The sequence below is a fragment of the Arachis stenosperma genome, chromosome 2 (assembly GCF_014773155.1).
Source record: "Arachis stenosperma cultivar V10309 chromosome 2, arast.V10309.gnm1.PFL2, whole genome shotgun sequence".
Lineage (NCBI taxonomy): Eukaryota > Viridiplantae > Streptophyta > Magnoliopsida > Fabales > Fabaceae > Arachis > Arachis stenosperma.
This window is the reverse complement of record NC_080378.1, coordinates 55433949-55448372: the sequence shown is the minus strand read 5'-3', so window position 1 is coordinate 55448372 and position 14424 is coordinate 55433949. Positions and strand designations below refer to the sequence as shown.

Below are 14424 nucleotides of genomic sequence, written 5' to 3'. Positions count from 1 at the left end.
GTTCCCTGATGAAGTTGGCTTCGAGTAGGGCTTTAACTTGCCTTTTGACCTTGGCGGCTCGGTCTGGGGACATCTTTCGTCTTCTTTGTGCTACTGGTTTGGCTTTGGGGTCCACGGCTAGCCGGTGGGACATTAGGTCGGGGTTTATTCCCGGCATGTCAGTTGGTGTAAATGCGAACAAATCTCTGTTTTGTTTCAGGAATTGGGAAAGGTCTTCTTTAAGGTCATATGGGAGGTTCCTGTTAATGAAGGTGTATTCTTCTTTGGTCGGCCCTATTTGTAGTTTTTCCATGTCGCCTTCTGGCTCTGGCCTGGGTTGGCCGTCTTGTCGAGCGTCCAGGTCGGCTAGGAATATTCCGGTCGCATCCCGGGATTTCTTTCGTAGAGCTAGGCTGGTGTTGTCGCACTCTGCTACGATCTCCCGGTCTCCGTGGATAGTTTCGATAGAGCCGTCTTCGGTTCTAAACTTCATGAGGAGGTATTTGGTAAAGATGACGGTGGAGAAGTCATTGATTATTTTTCTTCCAAGAATCACGTTGTAGGCGGTGGAGTCCTTTAGGACTACGAATTCAGATAGGATTGTCTTCTTCTGGTTACTTGTCCCTATGGTGATGGGGAGGGTGATTGAGCCGTTCGGTTTAAGAAAGTTGTCTCCGAGTCTGGTGACGCCATTGCGGTGTGTTTGGAGGCTGTCGTTGTGGAGCCTGAGTTTGTCGAAGGCTCCTCAGAAGAGGATGTTTGAGTCTGCGCCGGTGTCCACCAGTATCCTTCGTACTAGTTCTGTTTCGATCCTTGCCGAGATGACGAAAGGGGCGTCTTCAGTCGAGGTGTCGTGCTGGCAGTCCTCAGGTAGGAAGGTTATCGTATTGGTGGCCACGGTGGTTGGAGTTTGGTTTCTGATGGCCATCACTTTGAGATCTTTTTTTCAGTGTTGATTTTGACTTCCCCGATACGTCTTTGCCTGTGATGACGTTTACTATGATGGTTGGGTCTTCCTCTGGGCTTTCCCTAGGGGGTTGTTTTTGCGTTCTTGGGTTGCGCCCTTCTCTTTTTGGTGACCTGTCTTTCTCCACACGTTTTGGTTCTCTGATGAATTTGGCGAACTCTGAGAGCTTGCCGTCTCGTATGGCTTGTTCGAGGGCGTCTTTAAGGTCAAAACAGTCTTGTGTCTTGTGCCCGTAACCTCGGTGGTAGTCGCAGTAAAGGGTTTTGTTGCCTCCCGTTCTTTCTTTGAGTTGTCGGGCTTTCGGTATGATGTCTCGGTCTGCTATTTGGTGGTATATCTCGGTAATTGGTGCTGTGAGGGGCGTGTAATTAGAGAATTTGCCGATTCTTGGTGGTCGGCTTGTGTTTGTTAGTTTGGGGTGGTCCCTTTGATTTTCTCTGGGTGGTGGGTTATGTCGTGGTGCTGGGTTGCCGTGTTGGGTGTGGTTGTGTTGCTGCTTGTTGGCGGCGACGACTTGGCAGACCTCTTCATCATTTATGTAATCTTTGGCGACGTTTTGGATCTCGTGCATGGTCCAAACGGGTTTGGTGGTGAGGTGTTTGCGGAAGTCTTCGTTCATGAGCCCGTTGGTTAAGCAAAGGCTTGCGACTGAATTCGTGAGCCCGTCGATCGTTAGACATTCGTCGTTGAAGCGGTCGAGGTATTTCCTTGTGGATTCGTCCTATTTTTGTGTGACCCCTAGCAAGCTGATGGGGTGTTTAGCTTTAGTGATTCTGGTCGTGAACTGGGCCATGAACTTTCGTGTGATGTCGTGGAAACCAGCTATGGATTCGTTTGGGAGGGCGTTGAACCATTTGATTGCTGGCCCGGCTAGGGTTACCAGGAAGGCTCTGCATCGGACTGCGTCGGCCGCTCCTTCTAGGTTCATTCTGGCCTCGAAGGCCGTTAGGTGTTCTTGGGGATCTTTGGTTCCGTCGTACTTCATGTCAGTGGGTTTATCGAAACCTTTGGGGAGTTTTGCTTTCAAGATTCTTTCCGTGAAAGGTGTGGCTCCCATTATCGTGTGGTCGTTTCTTGTCGCTTGGTCTCTTGGTGTCGCCGATCGTCGTCCGAGTCGTGTTGACGACTCAGATCTCGGAAAGCGCTGCGGTTGTGCCTTTTGCTGTATCGCCGTTCTAGCGATTTTTCTCGCCTATGGTTGCGCGAGGTGCTGCGATCGTCTCTCCTATCGTGTCGCCGAGTTGGCGATCTGCCGTGGCGAGATTTTGATCTGGAAGTTGCATGGCTTCCGTTTTCATTATTGTATCTTTCCTTGGCGGTCAATCTACCTTCGAGTTCCTGGACCCGGAGGCAAAGATCTTGGATGATTTGTGCCGCTTTGTCCCCTGTTTTCTCAGGGTGTTGCGGTTCTGTGACGATGTGGTTATTTTCCTTATTTTGTGTATGGTGGATGGTGCTTGCCATCCTTCCTTGGTTTGCGACCTCCTGGTGTTCTGGGGTCGGAATCCTTATTCGGGAGTCCTCCCGGCTTGGGGAGGCTTTTTCAAGTACGTCCCCCATTCCGGTTTAGTCGGCACAAGTATTCCCCACAGACGGCGCCAATGTACTAGATGTTTCTTATACGGGTTGAGGGATGGATCGGGAACTTGCGGGTCGAGGCGGATGCCGGATCGCTTGACTGGAGCAATGGGGGGAAGTACCTGCAAAGACACTCCGACGCTCAAGTCAGAATGGATCTGAGAGGTATAAGGTGTGAGGAATGGATGATTACCTGAAGGGGCTTGGGTCCTCTATTTATAGGTGATGGTGGATGTCTTATCTTATCTTATTTGATCAAAATAAGGGAGACATTTGAATTCGAAAGTCGGTTGAAAACTCCTACGGGCACATCGAAACCCTCCAGAAGATTCCGATGGACCGGATCTGGGTGACCGAATTTAAAGGTCGCCCCAGACTGCGGAATCCGTGAATCGGGTCCGTAATAAGTGTCCCATTATATATGGAACTCGTTGACCTTTCCATAAAGATTTAATTGGTTCATGATTATTGGATCAAATTAATTATTCTAGCTTTATGTGATGTCACAAATTTCAGTGCTCACACTGTAAACTACATAGTGGGGGTTAAGTGTGTACATACCTATATGCTTTTACAACATTGTTAAATATAATAATTATAAGGAATTAATCATATGACATCACCTAATTTCACGTCAAATTATTGGAGGAACATCCCAAATCTGTAAGTTTCAGATCACATATTATATTACTAAGAAATACTTTATATTTTTTCTGGTTAATGCCTAGAGGGAGCATGTATGGGAAAGTTGGAGTTAGGTCCAAACAATGTTAGAATAAAATAATGATTTGAATATATAAGAATAGCACATTTCACTCTTTTTTCTTAAAGGATAAAATATATTTTTTATTTTTAAGATTTGATAAAAATTTTAAAAATATTTTTGAATTTTATTTTGTTTAAATTTTGTCCTAAAAGTTTTTAATTAATTTGCATCAAATATATATTTTACAACTAGTTTTTCAAAAACTTTAAGATGAGTTCAACAACAATTTTATAAAAATCTACAACTCTCGACACAAACAAATCAAACATCATTTTCATGGATGCTAGATTTGTCAATTTTTTAAAAAATTTAACTATCGTCGTATATTAGATGCAAAATGAAATTTTTTAGACAAAATTAAAACAAAATAAAATTTAGGAATATTTTTAAAATTTTTGACAAATTAAAGAAATATTTTACCTTTTTTTTAATTTTTTTTTTTTTAGTTTCACAAATATTCTTTTATAGATAATAATGTTTGAATGCTAAAGATTTCATAAGTATGACTCTTTCAGTATTTTATTTTTAAAAACTTTTATACTCAAGGCTCAACTTAAACCTAATAATTTTTAAAAGAGAGAAAATTAGTATTTATCACTGCAATTGATATGGTTATTTGTTACTTTATTTGTTTTGTTTTGGCCTAGTGGTGAAGTCCATGTCACTATTTTATAGACCATCCACTCAAGAGACTCTGCGTAGTCTTGGCATTAGGTTATTAGCCTAAAACATCAAATGAAATTCAATGTTCCCCATCATCAGATGAAAACTTTTTAATAAATTAATGTTATTTTACAACTATATCGATTCCACCATTGAGAAAACGTACATTCTCAATGATGATTTCTATGGTAATAATACATGGTCCTCAGCTATGGAAGTTGTACTTAATTATCTTCTGGGTTGTTGTTGTTGTAATTGTAAATTTTAATTCGATAAATCAAAAATTAATTCGTTATGGATTAATATTCCATTTAAAAGTTTATGGTTTGTTGTTGTTGTTGTACACCGTAAATTTTAATTCGATAAATCAAGAATTAATTCGTTGCGGATTAATATTCCATTCAAAAATTTATGGCTCGACAAAGCAAGAATTAATTCATTATGAATTGATGTTTTATTCAAAAGTTTAATGTTAATTAATGGGTTGCTTTATATACAAAATAAAATTTAAATTCTTAAAATTAGTTTAAGCAAATAATTAAACAAATTATTTGAGTAATCCAAATTAATTATTGTTGTTGTTATATCGAAGTACCATACAACAGTAATATAATTTTTTTAATATTTTAAAACATATTCATTAAATTTTATCCGATTGAGATACTAAATTACCTTATCAGTGGTTCAACTGAATTATATATTGATCAAATTGCATGTTTCAAATTCAATAAAATAAATATACAAATTACATATTAATTAAAGTTAATATGTTTTAACAAATATAATTACCGAGTTAGATTGGATCAGGATTATCAAAAAATAAGTAAGTTGATAAAGTGGTAAAGGGAGAAATTAATTATTCTTAAATTAAGATAATAAAATATACATTTTATATATTAAAATTACAAATTTAATAATAATTAATATCTCATTTCATCGCTTTAGCAACTTTTTGACGCTAAAAAATCTAAATTCTAAGAGATTAACACAACAAGAAGCTTGGTCTAGTGGTATAGAGGTGCACCTCACTCTCCTTTTGCAATTTGGAAAGAGGTTCGCGTAGTCGCGTGCGGTTCTAACAATAGTTCATATTCAAAATTTCAAATACAAAGACGGTTTAATTGAAGCCGATAAATTTAGTCAAGCTGATTTTATATCCCATCCAATTGATAAACTGGACTAATAACTTGACCGACCATTCACCGGAATTGATAACTATGTTTTAGATGACATATCTTTACTAAAAAAGGTAACAATTTGTACTACAAATCTTTAATCTAATCAAATTTAAGAGTATAATTTTTTTTTAAATGTAGTTCTACTCTAGTAAGATAAAAAATATGTGCTGTAAAACCCAAATAAATAATAACTAATTAATTAATAAATTAATTATGAGTAAAAAGGGTTAAGAATATAAAATTTATAATTAAGAGAAACAAAAATTATTTAGGATTCAAATTAAAACACTTATCTTAAAGATTTTAACTCTAGTTTGAACCAAACGGGCAAAAATCACAATGATCCTCACTAGGCCGAAGCTCAAGACATATAAACCCCTTCACTTAGCCAACAATTCAACAACTTCCCTGATTTAGAGAGAGAGAAGCTCGGGAGAAGAGAGGGAGAAGTGAGAGCCATGCCCTAAGTTACTTTCAATCCATAAAACTTTCAAATTGTGGTTCCAATCAACAACTCGTTTGTGACTACGCGTTCGTTTCGACTTCCTCTTCATTTCTATTTAACTATTATGATAGAAAATTTCAAAATTCTTGTTCCATTTTTCGTTTCTCTTCTAAATTTGCATTTTGGGTTTGATATGTTGAGAGAATTGTGATTTTGATGTTTAGGGGAAGTTTCATCTCAAGTTAGAGCAAAATTTTGACCCAAAGTTACGTGAAATAAGGTGAGAGAACTCTTCCTCTTTAATTTTTTTCTATATGTGCAAACCCTACTTTGAACTATGTGTGAAATTTGGTAAAATTAATGTTGTTAGAGTTTCTTGATTGATTTTGTGCGGATTTGGTGCTTGGTGTGGTTGTGGAGCTTTTGTTGAGGCTTGAATTGGCGCTTGTGATGCATTCGCATTTTTAGTAGTTTGTATTTTATTTTTCTTACATTTTTCTTTTGTTTTCGTAGGTTTAATTACATAATCTTCCTTTAATCTCATGACTCTTTACTATCAATTGCTACTTAGGTGAGGGCATGCCACGCTCTATGCAGAAGACCAGGCCTAGCGTGCAACAAAGCAGGGAAGCATGCCACGCTTGAGGAGAAGTCCAAGCTCTAGGAGTAACTAAAGCAGAGGCATTACACGCCTTGAAGAGGGCGTGCCACGCCTTAGGGTCAGCCCAAGGAGCACATGTCACGCTGCTAGTAGACGTGCCACGTCTAGCCCAAAGAAAACAAGCCTAGTGCAACTCTAGTGATGTTCTCTTCAAAGCCCAACCTCAAAGATGTGATTATGAATTGAAGATTAAAGAAGATTATGTAATAATTAGATTTAAATTTTATTTAATTTTGTTATGATTATGTTTTTAGAATTTGAATTAGGAGCTATCTTAATTATTTTGATTAAGATTAAATTTAGTTTTTGAATTTAAATTGGAAGAAACCCTAGGATATAAATAAGTGAACATTGTTCACAAGGAAAGACATCCAGGGGAGGATCTTTGGATCCCTCACATGCCTCTTTTCTTCTTTTCTTTTGCTTGTTTTTCAATTCACCATGAGTAATTAATCCTTCTGTCAAAGGGTTAGGAGCTCTATTTATATTTTTATGAATTATTAATCTAAGTTTTCTTCTATCTTAAAGTTTTGCATTGATTTGTTTTATGATTGAGTGTTTCGCTCTTCATCCCTAAAGGATTAGAAGTGTTGACAGGCATGCTAATCCCATTTGAATTTGTTTATTATTTTGACAGAACTAATATCAGAATTATGCTTGAAAACTCTTTCACATAACTTTTTGAATTTACTAGACATAGGGGTTTTTAAAGTGTGCGAAAGAATACATGATTTGTTAATTACCCTAGTTTTGAATACATGACATATAATTTGAATTAGCACAATTCTTGAAAGTTGTGTCTTCTCATAAGATTCAATCGAACAAGACTAGCTTAGATACGTGACATATAATTCGACTTAAGGACTACTTTTGAATCTTATGAGAAACTGAATAAGATTTTATACTTAACCTCTTTGATTAATCGATTGACCAAGATATTGGAAATCAAGGAGAAACAGAGGTTAGTTAATTGAAGAGAAACTAAGGTGCCAAGACATTGGAAATCAGTTCATTAAGATTCGTCTAGAAAGATCTTTGCTTGCTTTAGAATAGGAAAACAAAGTTTGATTTTTCTAAGGACTTAAGCATCTTCGTAACCCTTGACTTCTCCATCATATATTCTCTTTCAATCAGTTACATATCCACTGCCCTCAAGAAATCCAACATTCATGTCTTTTAAGTTTCCAGCAAGCTTTAACATTCACCAATTCAAGGTTTTATTGATATAATTAGTTATTTAACTCGATATTTGCGTTCTCAGTTCTTTAATCCTTATGGGAATGATATCCACTCACTCTGGTATTACTTGAATGATCTGGTGCACTTACCAGTATCTGTAAGCTTCACCTTTTGCTCATTAAATTTTTGGCGCCGTTGCCAGAGATTAACGAAGATTGACATCATACGTTAGATTAAATTGTTAAACTAAATCTTTATTTTTTCACTCTATTTTTCTTTGTTTTCTTTTCCCTACTCCATATTACTTCTTTTCATATTTTTCCACACGGAGGTTTTAATCAAGTTTGGTGTTTGTGTATATGGAAGCAATGGATCCCATGAACACAATCGTCACAATTAACAAGTGCATGTTTAAACAAGTTTTCTTACTCACAACACAAGTAGAACAATTGCATGATTCACAAGCCCTTGGCTATGATTTCTATGGAGGAGCATATATGGAACAATTCTCAAGGCCAGAGAACAATCCTTACTTTCTTGAATGGAGAGTATCCTAATGATGGTTGGTGGAATCAAGAACAAGCCTTCTTTAATGTTGCATATCATCTGCAAGAGAGCTAGATGCAATTCCAAAACCCTTTTGAGCATGTTGTAGAAGAACTAAAACATACAGTGGGTGAGTTTTCTCTTGAGAATAAGATAGCAAGATTGTCCTAAGCCACTGCTAAATTTGTGCAACAAACTTAAAGCTTCATGGAAGAAATAAGATCAAATTTCAATAATCAAGAAGCTTCAATAAGGAATTTAGAGGTGCAAGTGGGACAAATTGCCAAATAATTAGCAGAGAAGGAAAATGACTCCTTGATAGGCAAAAAATTGCCAACTAAGAATTTCTAATAAAATAACGTTGTAAGTACAGTTTTAACTGACTAGAATTCCGCTTATCAATTTAAAAGGGGTTGTCAGAAATTTAGAATTAATTAACTGGGAGTAGAATTCTCAGGTCATTTTCCAAAGAGTTGACAAAAGAGTGTAATTTATTGGTCAAGAATTGTTTGAGAAATTTTAGAGTTGGAAAACATAAAAATAAATGATTATCAATTGAAGCAATAAAAATTAACAAGAGGTTTTATATATTTGAAATAAAAATCCTTGACTAGGAGAAGATTAATTGGAATTTCTATGCTTGTTGATTTTTCCAAGTATAATGGTAAGAGATCGTTGCTTCTACTTAGTTATCCTTTAACTAATAAAGGAAAGTCAAGTAACTAACCCAACTCTGAGTCACAAGTCCTAATCCCCTCCTAGGAAATGATTAGAGTTAGTGAATAGAGAGTCAGCCAACAACTTCCAATTATAAGTTAATACTTGAGTATTCCAACTCAAGGGTTTCCTATTAATCAACTCCAAAGTCAAGTTGGGAGTCTACTCCATTAACATGGATGCCATTTTCACAAATATGTAAAGGGTGTAGAAAGAAGACATGGTAGTTAAAATTAATTTAGTAAAAGCAATTCTTGAGCTAATAAATTAATTGGAAATGATCAAACAAATAATGGAATTAAATGTAAAAATGACTCTTTGCATTAATAAATTCCAAAATCAAAGATATCCATATATGATTCTAAACAAACTGAATGGAAAACTAAAGAGTAAGGAAATAAGAAAGCAAACTATAGTGACAGAGACTTCAATCGAAGGTAGTAGCAACTCTCTTAAGATCCAATCCAAGCAAAACCAAGAAAAAAACTAAGAACCCTATGAGAGCTAGTGTTTTTCTCTAGAATTCTCAATTAAATCCAAACTATGTGAGAATAAAAAAGTGTGTAAGTCTCAGCTACACCCTTGCCTCTAATCTAGACTTTCGGGCCTGAAACTGGGTGAAAAAGGGGCCCAAAAATCGCCCCTTGCGGATTCTGATATTTGCAGCACGTGACGGCCTGTCACGCGTACGCGTCTATGCCCATTCTTCTAGTCACACGTACGCGTGCTACACGCGTGCGCGTCACTGCATTTTCTCCTGACCACGCGTATGCGTCACTGCTTGCTCATGAAATCTTTAATTCCTTGTGTTCCTTTCTCTTTTGCATGCTTCTTTTCCATCCTCTAAGCCATTCCTGCCCTGTAATCCCTGAAAACACTTAACACACATATCATGGCATCGAATGGGAATAAGAGAGGATTAAAAATAATGAAATTGAGGCTAAAGAAGCATGTTTTCAATCAAAGCATCAATTTGGGAAGGAAAGTGTAAAACCATGCATTTTATATGAATAAGTGTATGAAAGATTGGTAATACCCACTCTATTTAGCACAAGATAAACCATAAAATAATGGTTTATCACTCCTCCCTAAATGGGACCATGCCAAATAATCAGCACCCAAGTTCTAAAAAAGAAGAAAAGTTAGAAGAGGTGCGGTCAATAGAGGAATTCATTAAAAAAAGGATCGTAGTCAACAAGTAAAAAACACTATCTTGGAGAAGAAGAAGGTCAACAAAAATCAATGCATCCGCTATCCTAAAAAGTGGTATGAGTCAAGCTAGTGACATTAAAATAGCACTTACCTAAAAAGGAAAATATTTTAATGAACAAGATAGATCTTAGTTAATGTCTATTTTCTACTCATAATTTCGCTATCACCATGTTCATACCCTGGCCCAAATAATAAAAGTCAGGCCCAATAAGGATAAAAGGCCTGACCCAAAGGAGTGGCCTCCACCATGTACCCACCTCTTTAAGGAGGTTGGACACTATGCAGGGAGCCTAGCTCTACTTGTTCAAACAAGTAACTACCTCTTCGAATCTGTCCAACTATCTCTATCTTCCCTGAAAGATAGATCCTAGCAAACTTCCAATATAAAGGGAATGGTTATCCATCAACAAAGGTGGAACTAATTTGACAAAGGTAGTTATCAGCTCTGCTATAAATACACGGACACTCCTCCTGTATGCACATGTTCTAATCTACTAAAAACCTGCCTAAAGTCCTTGCTAACTTAAGCATCGGAGTCTCTTGTAGGTACCACTCCCACCTCCTCACGAGGAACTCGGACGGCGGCACCTCGGCATCAAACAAGTCAAATGCTGCCTCAGAAGGATTCTGGAGCTCACGTTTAGGCCCAAATCAATGTTTCAAGTAACCCTTAGAACATTGGCGTCGTTGTCGGGGAACCTGAAATTTGACCCTTGATAATGGCGGAGAATCAGTATGAAGACGGCCACATGACATCTGAATCAGAACCTGAGCCACACCAGAAGGTCTTCGTACCCGCATGAAGAGAGAACTTTTGCGTGGTCTAGAATTCAGAATAAATTCCCATTGCAAGTATAGCTTCTAAACTAACAAAAGTCCTTTCTTACAAACGTTTTGGTTGTCACAAGTAACAAACCCCTGATAAAATTGATAACCGAAGTATTTAAACCTCGGGTCGTCTTCTCAAGGAATTGCAGAGAGGTATGTTCTTATTATTGGTTATAAGTCTTGTAAATTGGGGGTTTTGAAAGTAAGGAACAAATATGTTAAATGATAAGAAAAATAAAATAGTAATGATAAAATAAACTCTTGGCAAGGTATTAAAATCAGAATTCCTATCCTAGTTATCCTTATTAGGTGTGATGAGAATTGGGTTTTAATCCCACTTAGTTATCCTTTATTAAATAAGGAAAGGTCAAGTGGACTAATTGGCTTGATCCTCAAGTCCTAGTCAATCCCTGTGGGAAGACTAGCTTTAGAGCGATCTAGATCAATTAGAATCTGCCAATTTCAACCACTGCTGAGTTTGACAACTCAAGTGTTACCAATTACCTAACCAAAGCCAAAAGGGAAAAAAATCTAAATAAAAAATAGGGAAAAGCAATCATGAGTCTGAAATACTTTAATTTATATCAAATAAAGAAAATCATAACATGAATGGTCATTAAATAAATAAAAGAGAAAATAAATAAATAAGAACATTGAACCTGAGATGAAGAAGGTAAAAATATTCCTAAGTTCTAAAAATCCTAATCCTAAATCCTAAGAGAGAGGAGAGAACCTCTCTCTCTAAAAACTACATCTAAATTATAAAAAGTGAATTATGATCTGATCTGAAGTGATCCCCCTAAGCCTCTGCATGTTCCCTAACTTTAATCTGTGTTTCTAGGCCAAAAACTGGGTTGAAATGCGGCCCAAAATATTTGCCAGCGACTTTTGTAATTCTGCAGATCGCGCACGTCACGCGGCCGCGTCGTCCACGCGATCACGTCACTCAGCGTTTTTCGTACCACGCGTGCGCGTCGTCCACGCATTCGCGTCGTTCGTGCAGCTTCCAGTCTGTGCGGTCGCGTCAGGCACGCGAACGCGTCAGGCACGCGAACGCGTCACTCTGATTTCTTCCTTTTTGCGCGGTCGCGTGAGCCATGCGATTGCGTGACTTCTCGCTGGTCATCTCCTCAATTCCTTGTGTTCCTTCCATTTTTGCACTTCCTCTCCATTCTTTCAGCCATTTCTGCCCAATGAAGCCTAAAACACTTAACACACATATCACGACATCGAATGGTATAAAGGATAATAAAAATATACAATTAAAAGATCTTTAGGAAGCAAGTTTTCAATCATAGAATAATTTTAGGAAGGAATTGTAAATACATGCAAATCATATGAATAAGTGGGCAAAGATTTGATAAAACCATACAATTAAATACAATATGAATCACAAAATAGTGGTTTATCAACCTCCCCACACTTAAACATTAGCATGTCCTCATGCTAAGTTGAAGGAGATAAATATGAATGAATAGAAACATGTAAGACTCATGTAATGCAATGCAACCTATATACATATGAATGCAACTATATGAGTTTGTCTACATGATTAAAATAGATAAGTTCTCTAAGACAAAACATGGGGCAGATTTTACTAATTCAAATCATATTATAAAAGCAGATAAATTTGTAATAAGATAGCTCGTGAAAGCAGGGAGTACAGGATTGAGCATTGAACCCTTACTGTTGGTGCATGTGCACTCTAATCATCTCTAGTATATGGGGTAATTACTTTATCCTTCTCTAATCATGCTTTCAAAAATTTTGTTTTTCACCTAATCAATCAACAATTTTAAAATGCCAATGCAAACATCATGAGGTCTTTTCATGGTTGTAATGGGGCTAAGGTAAAGGTGAGGATACACAAATGGCTAAGTTAGCTTATATATTGAATCTTTAATTAACCCAAGCTCCTACTTAACATACATATACTCTATATAATTTCAACATTCATCTTAGCTACCTAGAATTTCCTTTTCACATTCTATATTCATATATCAACCTTTATTTTAATTTTATCACATGTGCATTGATTATTTAAACTCTTGACTTATTATTGGGGTGATTTTGTCCCCTTATTTACTAAAATAAAGAAAATATATTTTTTTGGTATAGCTTATCAATGCACATAGATTTGTAATTCCTTTTATGGTTTCACATGAATAGGTACCCAAATTCCCTTTATTCTATTATGACATATTTTCCTATTACCTTTTATTCCCACAATTTTCCCATACTTAGTTAACACACAAATTCTATCTTAAGCTAACCAAAGATTCAATTGGGATTTTCAATTATTTTCCGCTTAAGGCTAGTAATGTGGTACAATATAGAATGAATTGGATTAAAAACAGCTCAAAGTGGTTAACAAAGGTAATTAAAAAGGGTTGGCTTAATTGGGATACGTGAGCTAAACAAATAATGGCCTCAATCATATGCATGCACATAACACATTAATTTTGGACATATAGGATAAAACAAAATTCAGATTACAATCATAGAGAAGTAAACACACAAGGAAAAAAATGTTTATGGTTAAATAGTGTAACCATGTATTTAGGCTCAAAGTCTCACGGGTTGTTTGTTCTTTTAGCTCAAAAATCCTATTTCAATTTCAACTTCAAACAAATTTAACATAAATGTTTTGATTTAAATTAGTGAAATTTTCATAAAATATATGGTCTTAAAAGAAACTTATTGTTTTTTCAATCAAGCAGAACATGCATGCAAATAACCTACTAATATGTAATCTATCCTATACTAAAGAAGAAGAAATTGGTGTTAGGGGGAAAGAATTACCTCCGGAAGTCAGTACTGAACGACCTCCCCACACTTAAGGTTTTGCACCGTCCTCGGTGCCATCTGTCAGGAACAGGGGTGGGCTGGTGGCAGTATCTCCACAGTCGGGACCGTCATGGCTCCCCGTGCTGGTAAAGAAAGTGGAGTCCGGAGTGCCTGGGTCCTCGTCAGGTCTATGGTTGCCTGTGAGTAGCTCCTTGAGGTATTTGAATCGGCGGTGGTTGCGGCACTCTCAGAGCTTTGCTTTCTAGTCTTGTTGGTCCAACTTCTTCAGTATTTGATGCAACAGCTAACTAGTAGATGGTGGAGGAACTGCAGCATCTTCTGTGGACTGGCTGGTAGTGGCAAGTGGTGGCCTGAGATATCTCCCGTTAGGGACGTACTGATCATCCCGTGGAAGTATGGCTATGGTGTCCCCAGCTCTGTAGGAGACTCCAGCTGTTGAGACAAGATCTGAGACCAAGGCGGGGAAAGGTAGGTTGCCCATGATTCGCATGTGTCCCATAGCATTCCGGATGTGTCTCGGTAAATTTAGAGGCTGGTCTGTGAAGATGCACCACAGTAGAACGGCCATGTCTGCGGTGAAGGAGGACTCATGAGTGCTCAGGAAGACGTAATGGGACATAATCTGTGCCCATACGTGAGCCTCTAAGGTGAGTGCGGAAGTCAAGATTCCCTTAGGACGGGAATGATGGTATCCGAAGATCCATTTGCTGCCAGGTCGAGCGATAACTCTGAGAACAGCGTCCCAGTCAAAGGTGTATGCCTGGCGCTAGATTGCGGCTTTCTGAAAGGCGTCCAATCCTTCTGGAGCAGGTGGGAGATCTAAGGCTTGTTGTATGGCCTCTTCTGTAATGGGGACTTGCTTCTGGCGTAAATAGACGGACTGCAGAGTCGGCAGGT

General features: G+C 37.5%; 1 long non-coding RNA gene across 1 annotated transcript; it reads left to right on the top strand.

The window, feature by feature from the left end:
* The first annotated feature begins 5553 nt into the window (after positions 1-5553).
* LOC130963733 (uncharacterized) lies at positions 5554-6677 on the top strand. Its single transcript, XR_009079856.1, has 3 exons — positions 5554-5662; positions 5801-5856; positions 6148-6677. It is a non-coding gene; the product is annotated as an uncharacterized LOC130963733 (long non-coding RNA).
* The last annotated feature ends 7747 nt before the right edge of the window (positions 6678-14424 follow it).